This window comes from Pelophylax lessonae (genome assembly GCF_965119305.1).
Source record: "Pelophylax lessonae genome assembly, chromosome: 8".
Lineage (NCBI taxonomy): Eukaryota > Metazoa > Chordata > Amphibia > Anura > Ranidae > Pelophylax > Pelophylax lessonae.
The window spans coordinates 285,618,863-285,634,460 of record NC_138775.1 but is presented as its reverse complement, the minus strand read 5'-3'; the positions used below and the strand labels follow the sequence as shown (position 1 = coordinate 285,634,460).

The following is a 15,598-nucleotide window of genomic DNA, read 5'->3' as shown; positions in this document are numbered from 1 at the left end:
GAAAACACCATTTAATAAACCACACTGTTTGTTTGCAAGCACTTGTCGGCTACCTCTCTGGGAAAACGCACCCCCCAAGGGGTCATCCACACCCGCCACCGAGCTAATCCCTCACAATATATACATATACATAAAAAGTACATATACATATATATAAAAAAATACATGTACATATATATATATATATATATATATATATATATATATATACATACACATATATATATATACATACACATATATATATGTGTGTGTGTATATATATATATATGTATGTATATATATATATATATATACACATATATATGTGTGTGTGTATGTGTATATATATATATATATATATATGTGTATGTATATATATATATATATATATATATATATATATATACACACATATATACATATACATACATACATACACATATATATATATATATATATATATATATGTATGTATGTGTATATATATATATATATATATATATATATATACATACATACATACTTTAACTTATTTATAGTTTTTTATTATATTATAATTTTGTGTCTCAAACTTTATCATACCCGAGATGTTATAAAGAAGAGCGCACAGTAAAAAAAAAAAAATCATATGTAAATAGTTGGTTTGGGCTGCTCATTCTCAAGAATTACATGCAAAATAATGGAACCGCTTTCAGCACCTAAAATCCGAAAGAATCATACCGCCAGGGAGGTTAAGGAATCTTTTGTTGCTGGGAAGGTTCTAATGTCACTGGGGAGGATCTATTCTTGCTGGGGGGTTCTACCTGGACCTATTCTCTGAAAAAAAAAAAAAAATCCCTGACTGTAATAAAGAAGTTTTTATATCCACCTGCAGATCAGCTTAATTTTTATTGCAGATAAAAATACAAATTGGTTTTAGTAACCGGCAATGAGTTCCATTGTTCAGCAGAAACAATAAACGCTACATCTGAAATGTATCCATAAAACGTATCCCAGCGCCATCACCAACTTCTCCTCCTATAATCAGATCTCGCTAAACATCCTCTCAAATACCAGGCCGGTCGTTTCCCGCATCTCCGCTCCAAGCCGTTCGAATGATTTACGCTTATTTTGGCAGGCTGGCACAGGCCTTATCGCCAATTATACCTGGCATTTCGCATTCGTTCCTTCCTGATCTTATGGCAATTACGCAAAAAAAAAAAGAAAAAAAACAAGAAAATTATTAGCCTTAACCACTTAAGCCCCGGAGGATTTGGCTGCTAAACGACCAGGGGGTATTTTGCGATTCGGCACTGCGTGACTTTAACGGACAATTGCGCGGTCGTGCGACGCTGTACCTAAACGAATTTGGCGTCCTTTTTTTCCCACAAACAGAGCTTTCTTTTGGCGGTATTTGATCACCTGTGCAATTTTTTGATCACGCGCTATAAACAAAAAAAGAGCGTAAATTTTGCAAAAATAGCAATATTTTTCCCTTTTTTTATATGAAATTCCCCCCAAAAAAAATGTAAAAATCAAAATTTTTTAACATTTTTGGCCAATTTGTTTTATGCTACCTATGTTTGGTAAAAAAAATCGCAAAAAGCGTATTTTGATTGGTTTGCGCAAAAGTTATTGCGTTTACTAACTAAGGGAAAGATTTTTGTCATTTTTGTTGTTTTTTTTTTAAACGCGTAATGGCGGCGATCTGCGATTTTTTTTTTGCGGTACTGCGACATTGCGGCGGACAGATCGGACCCTTGACTGACATTTTTGACACTTTTGGGGTTACCAGTGACATTTCTACAGTAATCAGTGCTATACATATGCACTGTTACTGTAAAAATACACTGGTAGTGAAGGGGTTAACTTTATTTGAGAGGGAGGGGCTGTGTGTGTCCCTAGGGGCGTGATTCTAACTGTGATTGGCTGTGGCTTCAGCTGTATGCAGAGTGATCAACGGATCTACATAGTAGATCCATATGATCATCTCTCATACAGAGGGGAGAATGACAGGCAGCTTGTTTACACAAGCTGCCTGACTTTCTCCCTCTCCCCCGCCGATCGCAGAGTGGCCGGCGGACATCGGGTCCGCCGGTCACACGCGCGGGGGGGTCCGTGACCACGCGGGAGCGGGAGCGCGCCTCCGGCGGCGCGCGCTCGCTCCCTAGACCCTCACAAGCTAGTGACGTAGCCCTACGTCACTTTGCCTGTGAGGGGCTGACCGCCGCCGTAGATAGTCGTGCGGCGGTCGGCAAGTGGTTAATATGAAACGACTTCAGCATGGCTCATTGCATTGAGAGACTTATGTAAATCTTGCGTAGGTCCTTAAAACGCAAATATGTCGGTTAATAGCACCCTCTCCAGTCAGGCGGAAGATTGAACCCATGGGCCTCATAAACAATGTGCTGTTTTGGGAAGATTACATCCGTTTAAACAGCTGCGAACATCGCTGTCAGCAAACCCATTTCTATTCTGTCGCCGAGCCGCTGTGCTTGACAGACAATGCATAATGTTTTATCTGCATTTGCATGGCTATAAAAGTAAAGAAAACTTCCAACTCGCAGAGGCCAATGACAGTTTTTCAGATTTTTTTTTTTTGGTCCAAAACTTTTTCTGAAAAATATATCTTAACTCCACTTTCATAGGGGAAAAAAATAGTAAATAAAGAAAAAATAATATAGCGTATACATTTGCAACACAAATCATATTGTAATTGAATGTTATTAAAAACTATGTTTCCTTTTCAATCTGCAGCTGTTGTAAGTTTCTGAAAATGCAATACAATATGGCCGCCTGGAGCTGTTCTGTACACAGAATGTATACTGACCACACCCCCAGGAACATCATTTCCTGCTTGTGTGATTGGCTCACAGTTTTCCCAGATGTCTGCACTAATGGGCCATACAGTGCTAGGACAAGGTCATCTAGAGCCCAGGGCGAACATGCCAATGGTGCCCCCCCCAAGATGTAAGAGCGTTATGTGTCAGAAAAAATCCCCTCCCCCCAAAAAAAAAACAAATCAAGCACTAATCTGCATAGTTACCCCCTAAGCATAAATTCCCCTTCCTCCCAGTATTTATCTGCCCCCCCCCCCCCAGCTCAAATCCTCTCATTCCGCATATGCTCCCAGCACGGTTCCCTACCCCCCAAAACAATTCCCCCTTTCTAGCACAAATCCTCTACCCCTAAAATTTCCCCTCCAAGCACAAATCCTCTCTCCCCACTCCCAGCACAACCTCCCCTCCCCTATTCCTCCATCCTAGCACAAATCCCCCCCACCCAAATTTCCCCTCCTAGCACAAATAATGCCCCCCAAACATCCCTACTAACACAAATTCCCCTCCTAGCACAAATGTTCTTTCTCCTCTCAACACAAATCTCACCAGATCACCGTTCCTAGCACACCCCCCCCCCCAAATTTCCCCTCCTAGAACAATTTGTACCTCCTGCTGCCCCCCATATCCCCCCTCTCAAAACAAATCCTCTCCCTCTAATCTCCTTGTGGTGCCCACCCCTCCCCTCACATGATACCACAGTGCCCAGGGCATCCTCCCCTCCTGCCCACCCCTTGTCCCGACCCTGGGGCAATACACACTATACAATTGTCTTTAGATTTTTTTCCTTTAGATTTACCAAAACCATATAATATGAGATTAAATCTAAACACATTTAATTTGTATGCAATTAGGCAGGCCCTTGCACTACATAGTTGAAGGTACATCTAAAGGAAATCTATCAACAAAAGTTGTATAGTGTGTATCCAGCTTTAGATACAAGTCGGATTTCTGGCATCCTCTGCAACAAACATGTCATTTTTAGTGAGATACTCCCAATAGGAACACGTCTAAAGGGATGCAGGCCCAGCAGCTTTCCTCATTAGAGCCCTGCAGGTGCAGCAGCTGATAGATAATTAGGAAACCACTCCCATCAGACTCCCATCAGACCCACTCAGCACAGAGGAACAAACAATGATTTCTTTCTTTGAATCTGCAGCTGTTGTAATTTTCTGAAAATGCAATACAATATGGCCGCCTGGAGGCGTTCTGTACACAGAATGTATAGTGACCACACCCCCAGAAACATAATTTCCTGCTTGTGTGATTGGCCCACAGATTTTCCCAGAAGTCTGCACTAAGATACAAGTCAGATTTCTGGCATCCCCTGCAACAAAAATGTAATTTTTGGTAAGATTCTCCCAATAGGAACACGTCTAAAGGGATGCAGGCCCAGCAGATTTCCTCATTAGAGCCCTGCAGCTGCCACAGCTCATATATAATTATGAAACCACTCCCATTACACCCACTCAGCACAGAGGAACAAACAATGATTTCTTCAGAATAACAAAAAGTTGGAATCTGCAACAAAGTTTGTTAAAGGGTAACTCCACTTTCGTGGGGGGAAAAAAAGCAAATAAAGAAAAAACAATATACCGTATACAATTGCGACACAAATCATATTGTAATTGAATGTTATTAAAAACTAAGTTTCCTTTTCAATCTGCAGCTGTTGTAATTTTCTGAAAATGCAATGCAATATGGCCGCCTGGAGCTGTTCTGTACACAGAATATATACTGACCACACCCCCAGAAACATCATTTCCTGCTTTGTGATTGGCTCACCAATTTTCCCAGAAGTCTGCACTAAGATACAAGTCAGATTTCTGGCATCTCCTGCAACAAAAATTTCATTTTTGGTGAGTTACTCCCAATAGGAACACGTCTAAAGGGATGCAGGCCTGGCAGCTTTCCTCATTAGAGCCCTGCAGGTGCACAGCGGATAGATAATTATAAAACCACTCCCATTAGACCCACTCAGCACAGAGGAACAAACAATGATTTCTTCAGAGTAACAAAAGTTGGAATCTGCAACAAAGTTTGTTACAATCCCTGCAATGTACAGAGATCACCCAGAGGGGAATGTTTTTTTCTCAACAAATGTGGAGTTACCCTTTAAAGTGGTTGTAAACCTCTGAAATGAGAAATGAGCAAAGCATATCTCATATCCCTGCTATTTGTAGGAGTCACCTTTTGACAGTCTATGCCATACATTTCAGTAGAGGAGCCACTCCTTACATGCCCCCCCCTCCCCCCGTTACATCAGGGTCCCCATTCGATTGACTTTTACATCAGGATTCCCTTTACTTCAGAATCCCCATCAGAGATCCCTTTAAATTACAATCCCTATTAGATTCCCCCTTACACTAAGGTCCCCATTAGAGTTTGCACTTACATCAGGGCAAGGCTGGGACAAGGGGTGGGCAGGAGGGGGCGGCTGCCCTGGGCACTGTGGTATCATGTGAGGTGGGGACACCACAAAGAGGCAGGGGATAAGAATTGTTCTAGGAGAGGAAGTTTGGGGAGGTGTCCTAGGAGTGGTCATTTAAGCGATTTGTTTTGGGAGGAGGGAATGGGGGAAGATTTGTGCTAGGAGGGGGCATTTTTTGGGGGGGGGGGGTGCTAGAAAAGGTAATATGATAGGGGGTATTTGACCTAGGAGGTGTTTTTTTTTTTTTGCTTTTGGGGGGGATTTGTGCTAGCAGGGATGTTTGGGGGGATTTGTGCTAGGAGGGGAAATTTGGGGGGGATTTGAGCTAGGAGGGGGCATGGGGGGGGGGGGGGGTTTGTGCTAGAAAAGGTAATATGATAGGGGGTATTTGACCTAGGGTTTTGTTTTTTGGGGGGGGGGATTTGTGCTAGGAGGGGAAATTAAGGATAATTTGTGCTGGGAGGAGGGATTTTAAGTGGGAAGATAGTATTTGTGCTCAGAGGGGAAATTTGAGGGGGTAGAGGACTTGTACTAGGAGGGGGGGGATTTTGTTTTCGAGGTGGGGTGGATTTGTGCTGGGGGGAAATGGGGAATGAGGGGATTTAAGCTGGGAGGGGGAGGTTTGGGATAGCAGATTTGTATTGGGAGGAGGATGGATTTATGCTTTGGGGGTAAACATTTTGATTAGTGCTAAATTCAATTTACATCTTGGGGGCGGGGGGGGGGGGTTCAATTTGGCATGTCCGCCCCAGGCACTAGATGACTCAGAATGGCATCAGGGTCCCTATTAGAGTCCCCTCTTACATCAGGGTCTCCATCTGAGTTTCCTCCTTACATCCCCTTTAAATTAGAATCCCTATTAGATTCCCCCCTTACATCAGAGTCCCCATATGAGTTTCCCCTTACACCAGGGCCCCCATCAGAGGCCCCCTCCCCTTACAGAGTCTGGGTGGGGGTTGAAGCAGAGACCATAGGCAGCATATGCTGACCTGAATCCTCAGTCTGCTACACATTGAAGATGCTCCACTGACCTGGATAAAATCCTGTAGAGGGCGGAATGTGGCCCGTGGGCCATCGTTTAGAGACTCTTGGTCTATGCCAAGGGAGCAAGAGGGATGGGGGAGGGGAGCTCCAGCACACAGCCTGTGATTGACAGCATCAGCTACGTATGTTTCCCTATGGGCACCCCCTTCTATAGTATGGAAGGGGGGTGCCCATTCCCTCCACCCAGGTCTCAGATTACCTGCCTGGTAGAGCTCAGAAATGCTGTGTAAAATGTGTGCTTTATGAGGCTGTAAAGGAGAAAGGGCTGCAGATCAGAGGTGTAACTAGAACCTTCAGGGCTGAGGTGCAAGAAACCATGAAGGGCCCCCCCCCCGGCCCCTGGCCGGGGCCCTTCCCTTCAAGCCTGGGGCTCTTCCCACTGATCCTGGGGCCCTTTACTCTCGTTGCGGGACCCTTTCACAAGTTCTGCAGTGGGCCCCCTTCCTGCCATCTTGGGGCCCCCCCATGGTGATGGAATGCCAGGGTCCGGTTGCAAGTGTGACCTTTGCCATCCTGGAAGTTCACCCACTGGTGTCAGTAGTTTTTATTTTTTGGTATTTTAATTGTATTATTTTTTTTTTATCATTTTATTTTATTTTTTTACAATGTCACTGACTATGACTCTGTCCGTTCAGAAAAGGAAGGAGCTGGTAAATTACATATTTACTGACCCCTTCCTGGTTCTCTATTGTGACACATCCCCTGCAGCAGCCGGCAGGAGAGGGGAGGGAACACAGTGGGGGGGACCGGGGAAGCACACAGGGGCCCAGAGACAGCAGAACACAAGTGAACTGGATAGGAGGAGTGGCGGGGGAAGCATACAGAGGAATCAATCTCCTCGATTTTCCTCCTGCAGCTACAGGAGGAAAAAGGAGGACGGTGATTTCTCTACATGCTGCCCCTGCCGCCCCTCCTATCCAGGTCGACAGGCCTGGAGCTTGGGGCCTGGTTGCAATTGCAACCCCTGCAACCCCTGTAGTTACGCCCCTGCTGTAGATAAACAGGTGCAACTTATGTAGTAAGATTTGCTTTATCTCTGTGTATCACCTGAGGCCAGTCACTTCACCGGGTATATGGAAGAAGGGTTTACAACCACTTTAAATAAAAGCTGTCAGAACAAGATTTGCTAAAACTGCATGAGGCCCAAAATCAAAAAGCGAGTCCTGTATTGTTTATTGTATTTGTTTTCATATAACACTGGGATCCTGCTTTATACTGACAACCCTATCTATAAGCCAAGACATAAAGTGTCTCTCATTTAAAGGAACACTCTTTATCATTTGTTTGTAAAAATAATAAAAATAAAAAAGTGCCTACCTTATTCTTTGCAGAAAACAGCTTGTGGTGAGTATTCGGAAAGGGACATCACCTGTAATGAGAAGACAATTATGTAAAAATGAAGATAGAGTATCCATTTTTTTTTCTTTACATTTTTTTACTATTGCTATTACTATTCTATTTACAGTCAGAAATATTTAAACCACTTTTCTATCAGGCAGTTTTTTTTTTTTTTTATTATTTTTCTCACACGTTAAAATCAGCATAGAAAGAATTGGACCAATAGTAGGAAGGGGATTTTTAGGGTGCTAAGATTATAACAAAACAATGAAAACAGTTAAAATGTTAACATTTTTATTACAAATAATGCATAAAATTCATAAAAAGCTTGAAACAACTCCTAGTAGACATCCATTTTACACACTGTGGTGATATTGACAAGATCTTTTACATAACTTTTTCTACATGTTTTGTTTCATCTGGTGACATCCTCATGGCCTGAACCTGAGGTGAGTGGGATCAGGGGACAGTTGGGTGGGTGCTTTTTAGCCTCATCTATGCATGCATAGATGTTATTTCAAGTTATCTTACATGAATATTCTAAGTATCCTACACACATATACTTCCTGAAGAAGCCATGTTGGCGAAACCTGTAGAAGAAGTTATGTAAAAGATCTTTGTCAATATCCCCACAGTGTGTAAAATGGATGCCTACTAGGTGTCGTTTCAAGCTTTTTATGAATTGTATGCATTATTTGTAATAAAAATGTTAACATTTTTAACTGTTTTCATTGTTTTGTTATAATCTTAGCACTCTAAAAATCCCCTTCCTACTATTGGTCCAATTCTTTCGATGCTGATTTTAACGTGTGAGAAAAATTAAACAATTGTCCGATAATAAAGCGGTTTAAGGTTTTTTTTCTTTTTTTTTTTTTTTAATCTTAGCACACTCCTACTATTGGTACAATTCTGTGTAATACAAGGGATGTGGTGCAAATGAATTACAGACCTTCCTACTGCATCCAGACTATCAAATCAGCATTTTTTTTTATTTTTTTTTTTTTGGTAGAAATAACACCCCCCTTCCAAAACAACTGTATATTTTCTGAAAACAGAAACCCTGGAGAATAAAATATTGTCTGCCTATATATATATATATATATATATATATATATATATATATATATGTGTGTGTATGTATGTATGTATGTATATATATATATATATATATATATATATATATACATATATATATATATATATATATATATATATATATATATACATATATATACACATATACAGTGGGTACGGAAAGTATTCAGACCCCCTTAAATTTTTCACTCTTTGTTATATTGCAGCCATTTGCTAAAATCATTTAAGTTCATTCTTCTTCCTCATGAATGTACACATAGCACCCCATACTGACAGAAAAACACAGAATTGTTGACATTGTTGCAGATTTATTAAAAAAGAAAAACTGAAATATCACATGGTCCTAAGTATTCAGACCCTTTGCTCAGTATTTAGTAGAAGCCCCCTTTTGATCTAATACAGCCAGGAGTCTTTTTGGGAAAGATGCAACAAGTCTTTCACACCTGGATTTGGGGATCCTCTGCCATTCCTCCTTGCAGATCCTCTCCAGTTCTGTCAGGTTGGATGGTAAACGTTGGTGGACAGCCATTTTTAGGTCTCTCCAGAGATGCTCAATTGGGTTTAAGTCAGGGCTCTGGCTGGGCCATTCAAGAACAGTCACGGAGTTGTTGTGAAGCCACTCCTTCGTTATTTTAGCTGTGTGCTTAGGGTCATTGTCTTGTAGGAAGGTAAACCTTCGGCCCAGTCTGAGGTCCAGAGCACTCTGGAGAAGATTTTTGTCCAGGATATCCCTGTACTTGGCCGCATTCATCTACGCATTCCGTACCCACTATATATATATATATATATATATATATATATATATATATATGTGTGTGTGTGTATATATAAATACAGACCTGCTCAAGGATATAGAAATACGGGACAACTTAGGAAACAGTGACCATAGGTCAATTAGTTTCAGTATTAATTACAGTAATAGGAAGCAGAGGGGTAATATAAGGACACTGAATTTCAAAAGAGCCAATTTCCCTAAACTGCGCTCTTTGCTAGAAAATATCAAATGGGATAGAACCCTGGGAACAAAGAACACGTAGGAAAAATGGGAGTGCTTCAAGAGCATACTTAACAAGGGGATTGACCAGTGCATTCCAAAGGGAAATAAATTTAAAATAGCAAAACTAAACCCTGGGTGGCTAAACTCCAACATAAAAATGTATATTAGAGCTAAAGAAAAGGCCTTCAAAAAATACAAGACTGAGGAGTCATTGGCAGAATTTAAGCATTACAAAGAGTGTAATAAGAAATGTAAAGATGAAATCAGGGCGGCTAAAATAGAACACGAGAGACATAGGGAGGGGAGGAGAGTAAAAGGAACCCCAAGAAATTCTTTAAGTATATAAACAGTAAGAAAGCAAGGCCAGAACACATTGGCCCCATAAAAGATGACAAAGGAAATATGGCCACTGAGGACAGAGAAAAGGTGGAAGTGTTAAATAATTTCTTCTCTTCAGTCTTCACAAAAGAATCGGGGGGCTACACGAACCCCGCTTGTAAGGTCGAACTAAACAACACACCTCAGGAAGTGCCGCCATGGCTAACAGAAGATAGACTTAAAACTAAACTAGAGAAACTTAACATAAATAAATCCCCGGGACCGGATGGCTTGCACCCGAGGGTTCTTAATGTCAGGATCTGTGTCATTACATGGGTCACCTGCTGGTGGCACTGTTGTTCCTGGAACTGAGGGGCGCAGTTCCAGGGCCCACCAGCGGGTGTCTCCCAGCAGCTGGACTGTTCTTTTAATTAAGCTGCACCTGAGGAGGACTGCTGAGGGAATATAAGCCCGCCCTTCACTGAGGCTCAGTGCTTCAGTATTTTCTCTGCTAGCCGTGTCCCTGTCTGAACCTGTATCCTGAAACCTGTATCCTGAAACCTGTATCCTGAAACCTGTATCCTGATCCTGAGTCCTGTTCCCTGCATCCTGCTTCCTGTACCTGGCTCCCTGCTTTCCTTGTCTCCTGTCCCTGTCCTGTCCTGCTATTGTTTGCTCCATCCCTTTGTATATAGTTTGTTAGGTTCTATTGGGGTTTTGTACTGTTATCATTTATATTTTGTTTACTTGTTTATGGTCACTGGTGTTGGTATTGGAGTGTGTCATTTTGCTTAATAAACTTATTTACATCTTTATCCATCTGGGTCCTGATTCCTTGGTGCAGCCAACTGATCTGATCACCCTTGCTGGATGCCTGCATGTGGTATCCCTGACAGAATACTGAAGCCACTAACGATCAGATCGGTTGCACCTGGGAATTAGGAATTTTCTGGTTGTTGCAAGATGCAGTCAGAGGAGGTCTTTTATTTTTCTTTGCTTGTAACAGAAGACAGGGAATATTGTCGCCAAATTTTGAAAACTTACACTAGCGAGCAGTTGTTGGAATGCATCCGTCTGGCCCACTCGTTTGTTGACAAAGGCAGAGTTTTGTTCAAAGAGATTCAGCCACTTATTCAGCTCTGTGCAGAGTTGGCTTTATCTAATACCCCTAAGGGTGGTGATGATTATTCTCCTCCTTTTAGTGTCTCTCAGGTGGTATCTCTTGTGTGGCTCTTGGAAGATGATAAACCCTATTTTATTGAACATTATTCAGTGTATTCTCCAGAGGCCCTGTTGGATTGCATGAATGCTGTATATTCTCTAATCAGACAAGGGGGTTGTAAATTGAGTTTTGTTCAGGCCTTATTGCAAACCTGGTCAGATCTTTCCAATTTAGCATCAGCTAACTCACACCAATCCACTTCTGCCTCTGGACACCAGTTTTCTCAAAGTTTATCCTCTCCATTACCCATAGCAACCACAGCTGCAGTTAGGTATGGTTTGCTTTCCACTGCTTGTTCATATCCTGGCTTAACGAGTTGCACTTTTCCTGCATTTAACTCTGTGAAAACTTCCTCTACTACTCTGTTGCCTCTAGCAACCTCTCAGAAATTCTCCTCTGTAACTGTCTCTCCTTTTCCACCATCTCCCAATACTGCCATTTCGCTTCCATCTACTTCACAATCTATTCATAGCCCTGCAACCACTAGCAAGATTTCTGTATCTAAACCTAAAAAGAAAAGGAGATTTTTCCCAACACATACAATTATACCTGTTACCCAGCCTGCTGATCCAGTGCCCGCTGATCTGGTGCCTCCTACTGAGCCTGTTGATCCAGTGCCCACTGATCCGGTGCCTCCTACTGAGCCTGCTGATCCAGTGCCCGCTGTTCTGATGCCTGTTGTTCCAGTGCCTGCTGATCCAGTGCCCACTGATCCGGTGCCTCCTACTGAGCCTGCTGATCCAGTGCCCACTGTTCTGATGCCTGCTGTTCCAGTGCCCGCCGATCTGGTGCCTCCTACTGAGCCCGCTGATCCAGTACCTGCTGTTCCGGTGCCCGCTGATCCGGTGCCTCCTACTGAGCCTGCTGATCCAGTGCCCACTGATCCGTTGCCTTCTACTGAGCCTGCTGATCCAGTGCCCGCTGTTCTAATGCCTGTTGTTCCAGTGCCCGCTGATCCAGTGCCCACTGATCTGGTGCCTCCTACTGAGCCTGCTGATCCAGTGCCCACTGTTCTGATGCCTGCTGTTACAGTGCCCGCTGATCTGGTGCCTCCTACTGAGCCTGCTGATCCAGTGCCTGCTGTTCTGATGCCTTCTGATCCAGTGCCCGCTGATCTGGTGCCTCTTACTGAGCCTGTTGATCCAGTGCCTGCTGTTCTGATGCCTGCTGATCCAGTGCCCGCTGATCTGGTGCCTCTTACTGAGCCTGTTGATCCAGTGCCCACTGATCCGGTGCCTCCTACTGAGCCTGCTGATCCAGTGCCCGCTGTTCTGATGCCTGTTGTTCCAGTGCCTGCTGATCCAGTGCCCACTGATCCGGTGCCTCCTACTGAGCCTGCTGATCCAGTGCCCACTGTTCTGATGCCTGCTGTTCCAGTGCCCGCTGATCTGGTGCCTCCTACTGAGCCCGCTGATCCAGTGCCTGCTGTTCCGGTGCCCGCTGATCCAGTGCCTCCTACTGAGCCTGCTGACCCAGTGCCCACTGATCCGGTACCTTCTACTGAGCCTGCTGATCCAGTGCCCGCTGTTCTGACGCCTGTTGTTCCAGTGCCCACTGATCCGGTGCCTCCTACTGAGCCTGCTGATCCAGTGCCCACTGTTCTGATGCCTGCTGTTACAGTGCCCGCTTGTCTGGTGCCTCAGACTGAGCCTGCTGATCCAGTGCCTGCTGTTCTGATGCCTGCTGATCCAGTGCCCGCTGATCTGGTGCCTCTTAATGAGCCTGTTGATCCAGTGCCCACTGATCCGGTGCCTCCTACTGAGCCTGCTGATCCAGTGCTCGCTGTTCTGATGCCTGTTGTTCCAGTGCCTGCTGATCCAGTGCCCACTGATCCGGTGCCTCCTACTGAGCCTGCTGATCCAGTGCCCACTGTTCTGATGCCTGCTGTTCCAGTGCCCGCTGATCTGGTGCCTCCTACTGAGCCCGCTGATCCAGTGCCTTCTATTTCGGTGCCCTTTGATCCAGTGCCTCCTACTGAGCCTGCTGATCCAGTGCCCTTTGATCCGGTGCCTTCTACTGAGCCTGCTGATCCAGTGCCCGCTGTTCTGATGCCTGTTGTTCCAGTGCCCACTGATCCGGTGCCTCCTACTGAGCCTGCTGATCCAGTGCCTGCTGTTACATTGCCCGCTGATCTGGTGCCTTCTACTGAGCCTGCTGATCCAGTGCCCACTGATCCGGTGCCTCCTACTGAGCCTGCTGATCCAGTGCCTGCTGTTCTAATGCCTGCTGGTCCAGTGCCCGCTGATCCGGTGCCTCCTACTGAGCCTGCTGATCCAGTGCCCGCTGTTCTGGTGCCCGCTGTTCTGGTGACCACTACCCAGTCTGCTGACCCAGTGCTTGCTGTTCCAGTGCCCGCTGACCCAGTGCCTGCTGTTCCGGTGCCTGCTGATCCGGTGTCTCTTACTCAGCCCGCTGATCCGGTGCCAGCTGATCCCGTGCCCGCTGTTCTGGTGACCACTACTGTGCCTGCTGATCCTGTGCCTGCTGATCCTTTGCCTGCTGACCCAGTGCTTGCTGTTCCAGTGCCCGCTGACCCAGTGCTTGCTGTTCCGGTGCCTGCTGACCCAGTGTTTGCTGATCCAGTGCCTGCTGAGCCACGGTCTGCCGCCCTGTTTGATGTGCCACTGTCTGTTGCCCAGCCTGGTGTGCCACTGCCGGATATCCTGCATGCCGCTGGCACTCCCCTGCTTGATGTCCAGCTTGCCTTCAGTCCCAGTGTTGGGACATGTGTTGCAATGAGGGCAGGTGTATCCCTAATGTTACGCCTCTTCAGGAACTTGACCTGTGGGGTGCCAAGACGGCTTCCAGACCCTGGTGGTGGGGCGCATGATCAATTGCTGGACTCTGGTGACACGCCTTCTGGCAAGTTAAAGGACTTTGGCCTAGAGAGTGCTAGAAGACCCGCAGACATGGAGGGGAGACCTTTTTGGACTTTTGGGGTAGAAGCACAATGGAGCGTCCGGAGGCCGCTCCTTAAAGGGGGGGAACTGTCAGGATCTGTGTCATTACATGGGTCACCTGCTGGTGGCACTGTTGTTCCTGGAACTGAGGGGCGCAGTTCCAGGGCCCACCAGCGGGTGTCTCCCAGCAGCTGGACTGTTCTTTTAATTAAGCTGCACCTGAGGAGGACTGCTGAGGGAATATAAGCCCGCCCTTCACTGAGGCTCAGTGCTTCAGTATTTTCTCTGCTAGCCGTGTCCCTGTCTGAACCTGTATCCTGAAACCTGTATCCTGAAACCTGTATCCTGAAACCTGTATCCTGATCCTGAGTCCTGTTCCCTGCATCCTGCTTCCTGTACCTGGCTCCCTGCTTTCCTTGTCTCCTGTCCCTGTCCTGTCCTGCTATTGTTTGCTCCATCCCTTTGTATATAGTTTGTTAGGTTCTATTGGGGTTTTGTACTGTTATCATTTATATTTTGTTTACTTGTTTATGGTCACTGGTGTTGGTATTGGAGTGTGTCATTTTGCTTAATAAACTTATTTACATCTTTATCCATCTGGGTCCTGATTCCTTGGTGCAGCCAACTGATCTGATCACCCTTGCTGGATGCCTGCATGTGGTATCCCTGACACTTAAAGAGTTCAGCCAGGTGATTGCCAGACCATTATTCTTGATCTTTAAGGATAGTTTACAGACGGGTGTGGTGCCAGCTGATTGGAAAAAAGCCAACGTGGTACCAATATTCAAAAAGGGGCCGAGATATATCCCGGGGAACTATAGGCCGGTCAGCCTAACATCAGTAGTCTGCAAGATTTTGGAGGGGATGTTAAGGGACCACATACAAGACTTTAGTAATGAAAACGGTATTATTAGTAGTAATCAGCATGGATTCATGAAAAATCGTTCTTGCCAAACCAATCTATTAACCTTCTATGAAGTGAGCTGCCACCTAGATAAAGGTAAGCCTGTGGATGTGGTGAATCTGGACTTTGCAAAGGCCTTTGGCACCGTTCCCCACAAACGCTTACTGTACAAACTAAGGAAGGTAGGTATGGACCATAAGGTGAGTACCTGGATTGAGAACTGGCTCCAGGGGAGAGTACAGAGGGTGGTGATTAATGGGGAGTACTCGGATTGGGCGGGTGTGGAAAGTGGGGTCCCCCAGGGTTCTGTCCTGGGACCAATCCTGTTTAATTTATTCATAAATGATCTAGAGGAGGGGATATCTAGTACAATCTCAGTATTTGCGGATGATACTAAATTAGGCATGCCAATATCTTCTATGCAGGATGTGGTAACCTTACAAGCGGACCTGAACAAAATAACGGGGTGGGCAACTACATGGCAGTTGAGTTTTAATGTTGAAAAATGTAAAGTAATGCACTTGGGGGCCAGAAACCAGAAAGCAAGCTAC

General features: G+C 44.9%; 1 protein-coding gene across 10 annotated transcripts in view; it reads right to left on the bottom strand.

Annotated features, from left to right (window-relative positions):
- The window catches only part of DAB1 (DAB adaptor protein 1), a 1,145,503-nt gene that overhangs the window by 777,019 nt on the left and 352,886 nt on the right, over positions 1 to 15,598 (bottom strand). For all 10 annotated transcript variants that reach the window (XM_082264815.1, XM_082264809.1, XM_082264811.1 and 7 more), the window contains exon 2: positions 7,591 to 7,642. The gene's annotated coding sequence lies outside the window, so the exon portion shown is untranslated. The remainder of the gene's footprint in view (positions 1 to 7,590; positions 7,643 to 15,598) is intronic.